General features: G+C 46.6%; 1 protein-coding gene across 1 annotated transcript in view; it reads left to right on the top strand.

The window, feature by feature from the left end:
- The window catches only part of TMEFF2 (transmembrane protein with EGF like and two follistatin like domains 2), a 157,100-nt gene that overhangs the window by 116,915 nt on the left and 26,739 nt on the right, over window positions 1-13,446 (top strand). The gene's annotated exons all lie outside the window — the stretch shown is intronic.

Below are 13,446 nucleotides of genomic sequence, written 5' to 3'. Positions count from 1 at the left end.
TACAGAGTGGCTGAATATGGCCTTGAGGGGCCATGTAAACATGAGTGAGGCTCGGGAGGTGTTTTTTATCCCCTTTTGCTTGGGAGGATTGGTTTAGGAGTGGAATGTGTGTAAGTGCAGGTGAATGTTCACAGCTCCTGCTGAGAATTGGAGCCCTTGCAAAGGTATTGTGAAAATAGATCAGGTGCTACGTTCCTTGCTGAAGTTGGTGATGTGTCTGTGGTTTGGTTTGGAAGGGAGAGGAGGTGCAGACTGATGGCTTTCCCTGAGAATGCTTCATGGCTTAGGTGAAATCCAGCTGATAGTTTTACAGGTCTTAACATTTCTTACAAGGAAAGTCCTTTAACAGTAGTTCCTTCAGCTGGCCATCTCATCTGATGACCCTTTGGGCATGATGTGCCTTTGTCAGTAGGGTACCCAGCCCTGGAAACGATTGCTCTGTTCCCACTTAAAAATAGTGCTGGATGATTAAAACAGAGCTATGAATAAATGATGTCTTGGTGAGACGGAGGAGTGCTAGGTGTTGGGGATGGCTGCAGCACGACGCAGAGAGGGCAGAAATTTCTATGGAAACTCAGCACAGAGAGGGCAGAAATTTCTATGGAAACTCAGCACAGAGAGGGCAGAAATTTCTATGGAAACTCAGTGCTGGCATTACTTTCCCAAAGATCAAAGATCGGCCATGGTCCAGGTGGTTCTTGCCAGCAAGCAGCCCTTCCATGGCTGAAGGGAGAGTCATGCAAAGAGAGAAAAGTCTTCAGTTTCTTTCTTCTAAACCTTTGATTCCTCCCAGCTTTTTTCTGGGAGGCAGCAGTCAGTTTTCTTTAGAGGCTTGGAAGGGCTGAGGTTATAGCCTGTGATGGACAAGTAGACCAAAATGATTTAAGTTGGAAATAAGGGCAGATACTACTGTTGTGTTAAATCCTTTATCTTCCTTGCTGGAGAACTGAGGAGAGCACTGGTATCCCCAAGTGAAGATGCAGGCCTACAACCCTCTTGAATGTTGTGCAGCCTGTCCTATTCTGCTGCTATCTGATGGTCTAGGTTTAGGGTGGCAGTGGCCCATGTCACCTAGAGGGGGAGATTGCACATTTACGAGAGAAGCAATTGAATCATAACAAGAAGAGAGGAAAGGCAGGTGGAGGTTTAGGGAGGAGGATAAGATTACGGCGATGACAAGAGCAAGGCAAGTCATGGGTCATGGAGCACTAGGCACACAGAAGGCACCTTCAGCTCAAGTAGGCAGGAGGAAGAGAACAGCTCTTGCATAGGAGAGAGATGATATTTCAGCCCACGCTTGAGAGGAGAGGTGGTGGGTAGAAGAAAATTGATTGCAGCAAAACATTTTCAGGGGTTGGGAGTCAAGCAGGGAACAGAAGAGGAAGCTGGATTGCCTGGTGGGGAGGAGGGCAGAGCTGCAGCACAGTGGGTCTGTGGTGGAGATGGTTTTCAAGTGCCAAAAGGTCAGAAGCAGTATGGGAATAGGTGGTCAATTGAGAGGTGATGGGTTACCTGTGGGGAGGAGACAGGGCACCTCATTCCCCTAAAGCTGTGGGAGGGATGGATACATCCTGAATCAGCAGCAAGGTCCAGCAGGTGTCTCTTGGGTGGAGAAAGGCACCGTCACTGTACCTAAGAAAGCAGCTTCTTGAGGCCTCTGCTGTGGTTCAGACCCCAGTGAGCTTCCAGAGGGCAGCAACTGTATCCCTTGGGTGAGCCTCATCAGGTACCATCCAATGATGCAATCTGAATCACAGTCACTTGCAGCAGCTGATGCCTTCTTTTTGTGAACCTTTTTGTTCTTGCTTAAACTTTCCATGTTCATGCGTGATGACAGCACTTAGGGTGAAAGCTGCAGGTTCACACAGAGCCAGCCACGTGTTTCCAGTGTCCCCAAAAGTTTGCGATATAACCCTGCCAGGACACCTTAGGGGAAAGGGTCTGCTGTCTCAAAAAGCTCTAACAGCTCCAGCCTTTCAGAAGTAGCTGATGAAAAGGGAGCCAGCAGTATAAAATTGAGACTTGGTGAGCATTTGGGCATCAGTATTTGTTAGGCAGGAAGCTCCAGGCTGTCCTTGTGTTCTTTCAAGTGCAGAAACGTGGTGATGGCTATTAGAGGAATGTGGTATGTGCTACTTCACTCCCCACCTTCAATATATTCTCAGATCCCTGTGTCTTACCAGAGAACACCTTTGTTCTGTACCATTGCACAGCAATAGAAATCACCTGCTGCATGCTTTTAGACATTGGCTCATGCAGACTGACTCTGCCAGGGGAGAAACCAGCAGTGGCCATAACTGGTGTTGTCAATTCTGTTAATGCAGCAGTGCCAAGCACTCTTTGCAGTGCTGAGGGGTGGGGGTTCTATTCCAAACACCCCCATGTGCTCAACCTGGGGGGCCCAGGAAGGCAGCAGCTTTGTGAGCAGCTACAAGTCCCAACAACCAGTAGATGTTTTTCGGATTGAATTGTGCAAACCCTCTGTTCAATCGGCATGTTTCGCTCCCTCTTGTTCTCTCAAGCCCCCTGATACTTGCAAGTAGCACACAAATCTTTCTGTTTGCAAACCCAAGAATCTTGGTTCCTTTGAAGCATAAATCTTTGCAGTAAGTTTGTACTGCCTTGGTTTTTTTAAGGGCTCTTACACACAGGCAAAGATTTACTCTGGTATTGTAAACACTAGGACTAATGTCAGAGACACCCAGGACACAGTATCCCCTTTCGTAGCAAAGCAAACATGGGGAGAATGACCCTTTGGTGGTCCTTCTCTGAGGGTGTCCAGCTCCCTGGGTTCATCAGCCCAGTCTTGCCATGGCTTTGTGTACAGCATGTGTCACCACAACATCTGTACACATAGATGTTGGTGTCTCTGTGCAGTTCTGGCTTCTTGATTTTCTGAAACTTCAAAGCGTTTATTAGACTTGGGAGAATTTTCTCTCTTTTCAACAAATGGATGATTGGTGTTGGTCAACTTTGTCAAGTAAGATTATGGTTTAGTGAGGAAATTGGTCATAGAATCATAGAATGCTAGGGGTTGGAAGGGACCTCCAGAGATCATGGAGTCCAACCTCCTGCAAAGCAGGATCACCCAGGGCAGGCCACACAGGAACACATCTAGGCAGGTTTTGCAGGTCTTCAGAGGAGACTCCGCAACCTCTCTGGGCAGCCTGCTCCAGGGCTCCAGCCCCCTCACAGTAAAAAAGTTTCTCTTCATATTGAGGTGGAAGTTCCTGTGGTTGAGTTTATCTGCCTTGCCCTTAGTCCTATCACTGGGCATCACTGAAAGGAGACTAGTGCCATCCTCTTGACACCCACCCCTCAGTTATTTGTAGACTTTGATAAGGTCCCCTCTCAGCCTTCTCTTCGCTCTCTGTCTTTCCTCGTAAGTCTTTCATCGTCGATAGATTGCCATCAAATCCAATAAAAATAAACACTATCTCCCAGTTTCCATGGAAAAGCATCTTTCAACATTTTCAGTGGCCTGTGTGGTCTGGAATGTAGTGTCTGAGCTGAAAGTCCTATGATTGATGTTTTCTTGAATTTCTCCATCATATGTGTGAAGAAGTTGGCTGTTTCTGTGCCATTTTAGCACTCAGAGTGTAGGCAATCAAGGAGTTTTCATCTTGTTTATTCATTAGCCTGTTTATTTTTATTCTCCAATATTTATATTCCCTTCTTAAGATCTGGATATTAGCAATTATCCCCCTAACTGATTCTCTCCTTTCTCATTATCAAATTACAGAGGTTTTTTTCTCAAGCCATTTGGAGCACTATCAAGAGTAAGTCGGTGTGGAGGAGCCATATTTCAGTGTTATAAATTCATGAAAATTGTCAGCAAAGACACTGACAAATCTGATAGACCTATTCAATAATACAATCTTTCGGATCAGACAGAGCTCCCTATATGAGCATTGATTAGATCAAACCTCAACAGCCAAACACCAGCAGTGCCATGAAGCTGATGGAAAGGGGAAAAAGGCATTTTCAGCCCAAATAATCTCCTTTGGTGGAAAATACACATCTGCAAATGGTTAGTTTGGGCCATACTGTTGGATTCAGAGAGGGACATAAAAAGATCGAGGAGCGAGGACAGGCTGAGGTAACTGAGGTTGTTCAGCCTGCAGAAGAGAAGGTGCTGGGGACATCTAATTGCAGCCTTTCAGGACCTGAAGGGGGCCTACAAGAAGGCTGCAGAGGGACTGTTTACAAAGGCCTGCAGACACAGGATGAGAGGCAATGGTTTGAAATTAGACAAAAGCATGTTTAGATTAGATGTTAGGAACAAGTTCTGCACCAGGAGGGTAGTGGTACACTGGAACAGGTTGCCCATGGAGATAATTGAGGCCCCATCCCTGGAGATACTCAAGGTCAGGCTTGACAAGGCTCTGAGCAACCTGATCTAGTAGAGGATGTCCCTGGAGACTGTAGGGGGGGTTGGACTAGATTATCTTTGGAGGTCCCTTCTAACCAAAACCATTCTATGACTGATTCCTTGATGGTGGCAAACTCTCTATTTTGCCTTCTGAACTCTTGGCTAGTCCAGGACTGCTGGTGTTGCTATTCCTGTGCCTGGAAAATGCCAAAAAGTGCAAAATTCTGTGCAGCTGCTCATGCTCTGTTCCTTGCTCTCCCTGCTGGTTTCCCATGCAATTTCAAACCTAGGTGACAGTCTTGGATCTCTGTCAGGCTGCTTCCTGTCATCAGGGCCTTCAGGGCACTACAGGAAGTGCTTGGGCAAGTCATCAGGCAGATGGCTGTGTTGCCCAAGCAAACTGAGTGCTCCACCAAAAATGGCAAAATCCATCCTATTCCCTTGGCTGGGCCAGGGCTGTGGGATGAAGGTTCTGAGAGCCATCACAGGTTCCCACTCCAAGGATGAAGGAGAGTCTTGGACTCTCCACAGAATCCCAGTGTGGTGGGGATTGGAAGGGACCTCTGGAGATATCCAGTCCACCAACCAAGCTAAAGTAGGGTCACCCACAGCAGGTTGCCCAGGATCCCAATTTCCAGGTGAGTTTGGAATATTTCCAGGGAAGGAGACTCCACAACCGCTCTGGGCAGCCTGCTCCAGAGCTCCAGCACCTGCACAGCAAAGAAGTTCTTCCTTACTGGAGAGCAGTCAGGCTGAGAGGGACCTGGGGGTGCTGGTTGACGGTAGACTGAACATGAGCCTGCAGTGTGCCCAGGCAGCTAAGAGGGCCAATGGCATCCTGGCCTGCATCAGGAACAGTGCGGCCAGCAGGAGCAGGGAGGTCATTCTGCCCCTGTACACTGCACTGGTTAGGCCACACCTCGAGTACTGTGTCCAGTTCTGGGCCCCTCAGTTTAGGAAGGATGTTGACTTGCTGGAACGAGTCCAGAGAAGGGCAACAAGGTTGGTGAGGGGTTTGGAACATAAGCCCTACGAGGAGAGGCTGAGGGAGCTGGGGTTGCTTAGCCTGGAGAGGAGGAGACTCAGGGGTGACCTTATTACTCTCTACAACTACCTGAAGGGAGGTTGTAGACAGACGGATGCTGGTCTCTTCTCCCAGGCAAGCAGTACCAGAACAAGAGGACACAGTCTCAGGCTGCGCCAGGGGAGGTTCAGGCTGGATGTTAGAAAAACGTTCTATACAGAGAGAGTGATTGCCCATTGGAATGGGCTGCCTGGGGAGGTGGTGGAGTCGCCATCACTGGAGGTTTTTAGGAGAAGACTTGACGGGGTACTTGGTGCCGTGGGTTAGTTGTTTGGGTGGTGTTGGATTGGTTGATGGGTTGGACACGATGATCTTGAAGGTCTCTTCCAACCTGGTTTATTCTATGTATGTATTCTATGTATGTATTACGTTCATGCAGAACTCCAGTGCTCTGGTTCATGTCCACTGCCTATCACTGGGCACCGCTGCGTAGAGCCTGGCCCCTTCTCTTGCCTCTCTGCCTTTTAGATATTGATCAGCATTGATAACATCCCCTCCTCTTGAAAGAGTCTCTTCAAAAGTCCCAAGACTCTTGAACTCCAAAATAAAGAAGGTAATATTTGTGTCTGAGAAAAGAAAACTATCTTAAAAGTTGACAAAAATCTATGACTGTATCATGAGCCCCTGATGCCCTTGAACAGAGAACAAGCCATGCCTGTCCTGGGGAGAACTGGCAGGAGCACACCAGCACGTGAGAAGCACTGGGTTTCTTCAGAGGCTCCACAGAGAGCCTGCCAGATTCAGTCACAGCCATCTTCATTGTCTGTACCATGCCCGGAGAGCAGCCAGGAATCAGAACAGCAGCACTGGGTTTGTATAGGGAGGGACTTCTTTATTTGTTAACCCCTCAGGAGTCAAACAGAATAACTTTGGTCTAGATTGGATGAAAGGAGATGGCCTGAAGTTGCACCAGGGGAGGTTTAGGTTGAGTATTAAGGAAAGATACTGAAGAGTGGTTAAGCACTGGAACAGGCTGCCCAGAGAGGCACTTTGGGGCATGATACAGCAGGCATGGTGGTGTTGGGTCCATGGCTGGACTTGCTGATATTAGAGGTCTTTTCCAACCTTAGTGATGATTCCTTTACCCAATTATAACATTTTCAAAGCAGGTTAAGTTTTGCATGTAAACCACTTGATGTTGTCCTTTAGAGTTAAATTTCATGTCTACTACCACATTAGCCATTTCCTAAACAGGTGCAGGATAATAAAGCCCCAGAGCTCAGCTATGGAATATAAACTACCCTGCAGTTTTGCTCTGCCTTTGTGAACCAGCCACTCCTTTCTTCTGAATGGAATTAGCCAGTGAGATACAGAGCTGAGCACCACACATCTGTCACAGCTGTTGCAGTCCTGCATATACAGATGGGCCTGGCTTCCTCCAGGCCAGAGGCTGTCACAAATACATTTTTTTAGGAAGCACCCCTGCTTTTCATAGAATGGTTTGGGTTGGACCCCCTAAGGACATCTAGTCCAACCCCTCTGCCATCAGCAGGGACATCCTCCACTAGATCAGGCTGCTCAGAGCCGTACTGAGCCTCTCCAGGGATCGGGGCCTCAACTACCTCCCTGAGCAATCTCTTGCAGTATTCCACCACCTTTCTGGTGCAGAACTTATTCTTAACATCCAATCTAAATTTCCTCTAATTTCAAGCCAGTGGTGGGCACTGCAGCATAGGCTACCAAAACCTCCTTCTCTGCAGACTTTCAAAACACAGCTGGACAGTGTGATCCTGGGCAACGTGCTATAGGTGACCCTGCTTTAGCGGGGGAGGTTGGATTAGATGATCCCAAGAGGTGCCATCCTACTCCCACCATTCTGTGTTTCTCTTCTACAAAACATCCCCCAATGTATCTTGGCTCCACCTTACTGAATTCATCATTTTGGTGGAGCAGGAGACAGGCATACTGTTGTAGAGGTCACATAATAGCCTTCACAAAGAAGTCCAGTACCTGGAAGGAACCTGCAGCCATGTTTAGTTTGGGGAAGAGGAGGCTGAGGGAAGACCTAATCACCCTCCCATCAGCTACCTGAAAGGGCAATAGAGAGAGGTAGGTGCTGGTCTCTTTTTCACAGGGAAGCAGTGATAGAACAAGAGAAAACAGCCCCAAGCTGCACCAAGGGGAGGTTTAGGCTAGAGATCAGGAAAAAAAAATTCACTTCAGGAGTGGTCAGGCATTGGAATGAGCTGCCCAGGGAGGTGGTGGAGTCACCCTCTCTGGAGGTGTTCAAAGGTCATTTGGATGTGATGCTTAGCAACATGGTTTAGTGGTGAACTTGGTAGAGTAGGGTTAACGGTTGGACCTGATCATCTCAAGGGCCTTTTCCAACCTGAATGATTCTATGATTCTAAGATTCATGTGATCTAACAGCAGTTCCTCCTAACAGTCTTCTCCTGAGGAGCAAAATCAGAACAGGCTTAGAGAGATTTCAAAGAACAAGCAATGGGGAAAGGGAAATACTGGCCATTTCATCTGCCAGTCCCAAGAGGACGCCTCACTTTTTCTGGGAGTCCTCCTTTAACTTTGACTCGTGTATGCTAAGCTTGGGAGAAGGTGCTTTGGGGGTTGTTAGCATTTCTGGTCTTTTGTGTGTGTGGTTTTATAATGAGAGAAATTGTGCCTGCTCGTTACTTATGATTTCCAGGTGTCATGCTCATGGAGTCTGTAACTGTTAGCGTTAAAACTTAAATTAGGTCTCAGGTGAACTGCCAGACATCTCTTTACCTAACTGATGGAGCTCAAAAGAAAAAAAAAAAAGGCTTTTCCATTTTTTTCTTTAAAGCTTAGCTCTTCGTTTAGTCACGAGTGAGCGTGCATCACAAGTTGCAGAATTCGTTTGTGCTTTCTTCCTGTAATAAACAAGTCCAGTAACACTCAGTTATTTGATTTGGCTAGGAGCTCAGCAGCCTAAAAATCCAGTTTGTCCATGATCAGAATGTGACCTGTTGTAGATAAATGAGAAAAGGACCAACAACCTCAAAAACACAAAACCAGAGCAGGCTGGTTTACTGGTGCCAGCATCCCTGAAGCATCTAAGTCCTGGAAATGAGCTGAAATGATAAGCTCTGTTAAGATTTGGGGTCAGGGTGGACTTTGTAACACAAGTTTATCTTTCCACCTTGAGTTTTCCATCAGAACCATGCAAAATTCATAAAGCTTGCTCTGAACTTGCTCCCACTTGCTTGCTCCCACTTCTTCTGCTTCCCCAAGACTGTGTACTTTACTAGTTGGGTTTTCCCTTAAACAATCATAGAATGGTTTGGATTGGAAGGGACCTCCAAAGGTCATCTTGTCTAACCCCCCCTGCAGTCAGAAAGGACATCATCCACTTGATCAGGTTGTCCAGCCTTACCTTGAGTGTTTCCAGGGATGGGGCCTCCATCACTGCCTGGGCAACCTGTCCATGTGTTCCACCACTCTCATAGTGCAGAACTTGTTCCCAACATCCAATCTAAATCTGCTCTAATTTCAAACCATTGCCCCTCATCTTGTCACTGCAGGCCTTTGGAAACACTCCCTCTGCTGCCTTCTTGTAGACCCTTTCAGTTAATTGAAGGCTGCTCTAAGGTCTTCCTGGAGCCTTCTCTTCTCCAGGCTGAACCCCAGCTCCCTCAGCCTGTTCCTGTAGCAAAGGTATTACAGTCCCCTGATCATCTCGGTGGCCCTGGGCTGGAGCCACCCCATCAGGTCCATGTTCTTCTTGTGTTGAGGGCCCTAGATCTGTTTTGTCTCATTTGGAGCACAGAAACCATCTCCCTGAGCAAATTGGAGCCTTTCAGCACCCACCAATCTTTTTCTCCTCTTCATTTGGATCAAAGGAATGAATAAGCTCAATGGAAGGTAGAGTTTGCAGAAAAATAGTACTCTTTCCTGCTAACACCTGAAAATGTGATCCTTAAAGCACATCCTGAATTGTTCCTGGTTTCTCAAGCTGTCTTTAACCAGATACCTTATTTCTAAATAGAACCTTTAAAGGCAGGGGATGCCCCAGAGAAATGAATGAAGGAGGGGACCCTTGGAAAAACCCTTTCAGGTTTGCAGTCATGCCAATTGGATTTGTTTTTACCAACATTTGTTTGCAAAGGTTGGTGGAAATTAAGGATCCAGCAATGTGATCTATGGACACCATTCAGCTGCCTTGCTCATAAGGGATATGCACTACCATCCTTGGCTCTGCAGAGCGTGTGGTCTCTGCCATGGGGAAAGGATTTTCAGTCATCAAAACAAGGTCATTTTACATCTGGCACCTAGTTAGTGCTGCATCTTTGCCACTTCTTAGGTGAGATACACCCCACTTGCAGGGCCCTTCCTTTGAGATATGCCAGGATTAAATAACAGGGCTCCATCTAACCAAGCAGGAAGAGTCCAGCCACAAAGTGGCTTTCACAGATCTCTCCTTAAATACACTGCAGACAGCCCCAAACCCACCTCATATCAGATGTCACAGGGAAGCTGAGATTCTGCTCCTTTCCGGTCTAGAAAAACAGTGCAGCTGGTCTCTTCTGTAGGACCAATGAAAGTGCATAGATTCAGTCTGAGGCTTGTTGTGACATGCAGTTCTTCTTGCAGTACTCTGCTTGGGTGATTGGATTTGTCTCTGTCTGCTGTGGTGTTGTTTAGGGATTGGTCTCTCACTCTACATGCCAGGAATATGGTAGCTACCAACTGCCTTTAGCCTTTTGACATCTTGGTGAAGGAATTTGCCTCTGGATAGCACCTTCTTTCCCTTCTCAACCCCCATGCCTCCCCTACAAGAAAGGAAAGTAGAGAGAGTCTTTGAGACAAGGCTGTCAGTCTTCCCCAAGCAGTAAGCTGGGGAAATTAATCCTGTTGTCTGGATTTGGGGAGAAGTTTCACTCGCTCTCAGTTCCACCCCTGAGTTCCAGGCTTTTTGATTAGCTCAAGAGTCACAGAATCACAGAACCACAGGATGGTAGAGGTTGGAAGGGACCTCCAGAGATCATGGAGTCCAACTGCCCTGCCAGAGCAGGATTACCTAGGGCAGGCCACACAGGAACATGTCCAGGTGAGTTTTACATGTCTCCAGAGAAAGAGATTCCACAACCTCTATGTGCAGCCTGCTCCAGGGTTCTGTTACCCTCACAGGGAAGAAGTTTTTCCTTATGTTCACATGGAACCTCCTCTGCTCCAGCTTGCACCCATTGCCCCTTGTCCTGTCATTGGACATCATTGAGCAGAGCCGGGCTCTGTCCTCCTGACACTGCCCTTCACATCTTTATAAACATGAATGAGGTCACCCCTTGGGATCCTCTTCTCCAAGCTCAAAAGTCCCAGCTCCCACAGCCTTTCCTCACAAGGGAGATATTCCACTGCCTTCAGCATCTTTGTGGCTCTGCACTGAACTCTTTCAAGCAGTTCCCTGATTGAACTGAAGGGCCCAGACCTGGACACAATATTCTAGGTGTGGCCTCACCAGGGCAGAGTAGAGGGGGAGGAAAACCACTCTGGACCTACTAACCACACTCCTTCTAATTGACCCCAGGATGCCATTGACCTTCTTGGCCACAAGGGCACATTGCTGGCTCATAGTCATCCTTCTATCCATCAGGACCCCAGGTCCTTTTCCCCAGAACTGCTCATCCTTGGTAGATGCTGTTGAACGTGGTGCACAGCAGCTGCTTGCCATCCATGACACCAGTTTGAATGAGTTAATGGATGTTAGGGAGTACCACAGTCCCAGTGCCAGGCAGCTTTGGGTTACTCTCTGTAAATCTGCCGTTAGGAATTGCAGAGCCTTCCTAAGGACTGGAGAGTTAAAAGTTCTAATGAGATGCAGGAATATCTGTTTTCAGAAAACATCAACATTTAAATCTTTGTGTTTGATCTAGTCTGAAATAAGTATTAAAAAAACAATAATAAAAAATCCTGAAATATTCATAAAACTGAATTCCTTCAGAATTTTGTTCCTTGGGATGCTTTGGTATTCTTTCTGAACTGTTAGATATCAAAAATCGCATGAGATGAAAGCATCAGAGTTGTGATAAATAAGTTGTATGTTAAGGGAAGTTGTTCCTTAGAAGTTCCTGAAACGTCATCTGTTCCAGAAGGAGCATCCTCATGTCAAATTACAGTGCAAGCACACAAGATAATTTGATCATTTAGACACCTGAAATGGCAACTTCAGCCCAAAGAGAACAAAGATTTTTCACCTAGACTCAGGGAGTCTGAGGAAGTGCCTGTGGCAAACTGAAAAGAAACATGCTGGGGGAAGAAAAGAAGGAGCTGGTGTCTTTATTGTGATGGACCTTCAGAATTAGGCTGTGTGCAGCAATTTTTGCCTGGTTTAATAGATGTGAGTAAAGGCAGACAAATATCTTGCCACATCAGTCTGGTTTTGCTGATGAATCCACTTCTTTTCATGGCATACAGCTGCTGAAAACCCTCATCCTGTGCTGATCATTGGTGCTTCTTGTATTTCTTAACACCCAGTGTATGAGACCCTTAAACCACTAGTGGCAGGAGTTTGTTCCTTAAGAAGGATGGAAATGGTTTATAGGAAGTAGGAAATGCTGGAGGAGATGCAGTCTGAGGCTCACATCTGTACCACCCAGCATGAGGGAACACTTTTAATCTCTCAGGTTTGAAAGGCAGCATTTACCTGCTTAGCAAGGTGGCTTTTGACACACTTGGGCTGTCATTTTACCACGAACCCATGAGCACTAAGCTAGTGTGAAGCTCCCTCCCTGGAAACAGAGCAGCTGTAAACCAAATGTGCTCTTCCAGAAGCAGTGGCAGCATGTTTCAGAATGTGCTCAGCCCCCAGTTGAAATGCACTGCTGCTATCCCCGGCCTTACCCATTTTAGGCAGCCTTACATAATTGCAAAATATTTCTCAGCAGAGAAAAAAAAGAAAGGGGGGGGGATTTCAAATCCCTCCCTGTGGTTTTTAATCTCCCTCTTTTATTTTGTCTGGGGTTTAAAGCTGTGTCAGCTGTCCATCACAAACACCTCCCTCTCCGGGGTATTTCATTTACAATTTCATTTAATAATGGAAGTGTCCCTCAATCTAGCTAGGATGGGAGAGGATTAAAGCAAACAGGCTGTTCTAAACTCAAGTGGCAGAAGTCTGGCCTGTCTCTCTGCTCTGCAAATGAAGTAGCCATGGAAGGGCTTGTTATTAGTCTATAATATCAAACCTGATAAACTCTTAGTGTTTGGGCAGGCATGATGTGTGCTGAACATTTCCCTCTGCAGAGTGCCTCAACAAGAACCAGGACTGGTTTTAGACACATCTGGCACTGATGAATTTTTTTCCCATCCTGCATTTCAGTGATTTAAAGGGCCTTGGCTGGGCAGAAGGCTGTCAGCTGTTGGGTTTAAAATACTGTTGTAAGAGTGAGGAAGATTTAAAGAGGCAGGAGGTAAAATTCTGGCCCTCGATGAAGCTAGTGGGAGAACAGCCATTGAGTGTAATGGCTTGGTGATTTCTCTCTGCAGCTTTTTCATCCATTTTTATTCTTAGTAAATTTCCCATTTCCCATTTCCATTCAGCTTCTCCCACTTTGAATATTAGCTCTAGGAGGGAGAACTGAGATAAAATACCACAGCCTTTCCTTGCATAAATGCCATCCATACAGCTCACTTCTGTGAGGCCATAATGAAGGGTGTGGGCGTAGGAAAACAGTAAATGCAGGTATTCAGCTATTGAAAAAAAATATGTTCCTAATGGACTTTTCTGTCTGTGCTTCAAAATGGGCTCAGTGACCAGTGATGAATCTCAGGACCTCTGTGTTGTAGAGAAGCTATCCTGCTCTTGATGGAAAGAAATAGCAGAGCGAGCTCTGCACTCTCTTTCTGCCCCATCATACCAAAGAACAAGTAGAGGCATGGGGAGCTAGGGGGACTGATGAGAAGAGTTTGATGGGAGATGGACATCGCAAGCAACCAGAGCCCATCTGCATTCGGCATATTTCAGCAGGCAGAGTTGGAGCTGTATTCACAAAGAAGTCACTTCAAGGACAATGTGTTT

The sequence above is a fragment of the Dryobates pubescens genome, chromosome 2, assembly GCF_014839835.1.
Source record: "Dryobates pubescens isolate bDryPub1 chromosome 2, bDryPub1.pri, whole genome shotgun sequence".
In the NCBI taxonomy this organism is placed as follows: Eukaryota; Metazoa; Chordata; class Aves; order Piciformes; family Picidae; genus Dryobates; species Dryobates pubescens.
This window is presented reverse-complemented; position numbering and strand designations above follow the sequence as displayed.